The 2,487-nt window shown below is 47.1% G+C and overlaps 1 long non-coding RNA gene across 1 annotated transcript; it reads left to right on the forward strand.

Moving 5' to 3' along the window:
* On the forward strand, window positions 1,452–2,487 carry LOC102159312. The gene is made up of 3 exons (XR_002343003.1): window positions 1,452–1,539; window positions 1,826–1,893; window positions 2,028–2,487. It is a non-coding gene; the product is annotated as an uncharacterized LOC102159312 (long non-coding RNA).

The following is a 2,487-nucleotide window of genomic DNA, read 5'->3' on the forward strand; positions in this document are numbered from 1 at the left end:
TTGATACAAACAGATGGAAAGACATACCATGTTCCTAGATTGGAAGAATCAGTATACTTTCAAAATGACTATACTACCCAAGGCCATCTACAGATTCATTACAATTTTTATCAAACTACCAAGGGCCATTTTCACAGAATTAGAACAAAAAATTTTTTTAATTTGTATGGAAACAACAAGACCCCAAATAGCCAAAGCAATCTTGAGAAAGAAAACCAGAACTGGAGGAATCAGGAGGGGAAATGCAGGAAAAGAAATATATTTGGCAATGCATAGGATCAATTAATGAAACTAAACTTAAACTTTTTGAGCCATAGGATATGGGACACTCACTTCAAGTCTAGGAAGTCTTAAAATTCCCATTATGTGTGATTACAGTTTTGCTCAATCATAGTGCAATGCATCATCGAGGAGCCAGGGAGCTCATCACTTTGGAGGGCTGGTAAGCTGCACCTGGAAGCCCACCTGATATAGCCAGAGAAGAAGCACACCTGCATTCCTATTAAAAATCCCACCCAGTTGTCTAGTACTGTGAGACCTTCAGCAAAGAACCTCCAACAAACACAACAGTTTGTAGATGAAGACAGGGCACTTCCTTGTCTGCTGCGCTGAGGATACTTACAAGGTTGAGGTGTCAGCCCTCCAGGAGCTCAAGAAGCGCGCCTTTATCTCACCATGAAATAGGAATGGGACCCAGGCGAGACCTGAAAGATTCCAAGCTCTGGGCCCACCAACACCTCCCCACCAGTCTCCCCTACATCACCAGGGGCATGAAGTACCTCAATGAGATCAGGACAGCATGGTGGCCAGAATCCAGTGGGCCATCAAGCAGGGGAGCTGAGTGAGAACACTTGGTTCCTGCACTTCGACTTGACTTCCGTGATAAGACGCTGCCATCTGGAGTGTCCCCACCCAGCCTCTACAAAACACCGCCGCACTGACAGCAGCTCCAAACTGCACGGCCCATCTCCCTGTGGAGATCTTGTGTCCGCGATGAGGTGGTGGTGGCATCCTGAACAGGAAGCAGGGCAAACTTCTTAGAGGAGGTCCCACTGGCTGGCACCACCACCTTCAAGACAAAAAAGGCCCAGAAACGAGTCCTTTGGCTTCACTGCCAACCTGAGATCCACATGGGCAGCCAGACCTCCTCTCATGCGTGTCTAAATCCTGGCACACCCTGGGCGCGGACCCCTTCCATCACACCAGGTTCCCCACCCAGCCAGCTCCTGGGTGGGGCTGCACAGGCACAAAGGCCTGAAGGAAGACAGCCCAGACCCAGGCAACTTCCCGCACAGACTGCATGTGGCTTTGCAGCCCCTCCGCTGGGGCGGGACTTATTGCCTCCAGCCAGCGTTCCACAGCAGCCACGAGACCTCGCAGCCTCTCCCTGCGATATCGCGAGACTACCCAGACCCACGTTGCCCCGCCTACCGGGCTTCTGCCGCCCACTGCGCGGGTCGGTTGTTGTAAAGACCTGATATAAACTCTTTCCATACCTATTTTGAGATTTCAGAGGCAGCAAAAATGCCCTCACAGCAGGTACTTATTTGGCTGGTGGAGGTGGTGTAGATGAGACAACCAACAATTTTTTTTTTTTCATTTCTTCAGAGGGAAACTCAAATGTCCTCCCCCCCAAAAAAATTTTTTTTTCTAAATAAGTACATTGAGAGGTTTATTTGGCTACCTTTGTGGGGCAGGAGGGGGGGGGCTGGCAAGAATCAGGCTCCATCCATTGTTCCAGTTTTTTCACTCCATTTGCAGTATCTCCTACTCGAACTTCTTACTCATTGGTCAATAAATACTTTTTTTATTCTGTAATGAAAAGGCACCCCTCCCGTAAAATACCTCATCTAGCAAGCACTTCATTAGGCAAAAGACTTAAAAAAAAAAAAAGTAAGTAAAGGGAAAAAAAGGGCTTCCTCTGCCTATCGTAATTTTCTATCCATTCACAATGATGAAACTGCTTTCATTAATGTATGCCATGAGTGACCCTTGATTGACCAAACTAGTAAATTCTTTTCACCCAGCCTGCCAGGAGTCTTTGGGAACGTGACGTTGTTTGACCACACCCGTCTAATTAACACTGTCTGCCACATTGAGTGTGACGATGATGATGCTCTCTCTTGCCTTGTAAATACGATCCTCCGCTGCCGCTGCCGTTCCAACATATACAAATTGTGATGGTTGAAGCTGTCATTCAAAATGTTCTGGAAAATGCTAAGAAATGTATCACAGATAAGAAACTCTCTTTCCAGAATGGTGCTGTGCAATCTTAACCTTTGGACCAAGGCAGATTAGTTACTCTCCATCTGTGGGGACCTCAGCAATTATGGTATGTTCAGCATCACTCTCTCTGTTCAAGTCATGGAACCTCTCCTTTCCTCCTGAGGACTGCCTGTCTCTGGAGTTTGTGGTTGTGTAGGCAATCAAAGGGCCAAATCTGTCTCATCACATTGTAGGATTGGGCATGTGTGTTAGTTTGTGAGG

This window comes from Sus scrofa, chromosome 1, assembly GCF_000003025.6.
Source record: "Sus scrofa isolate TJ Tabasco breed Duroc chromosome 1, Sscrofa11.1, whole genome shotgun sequence".
Taxonomy (NCBI): domain Eukaryota; kingdom Metazoa; phylum Chordata; class Mammalia; order Artiodactyla; family Suidae; genus Sus; species Sus scrofa.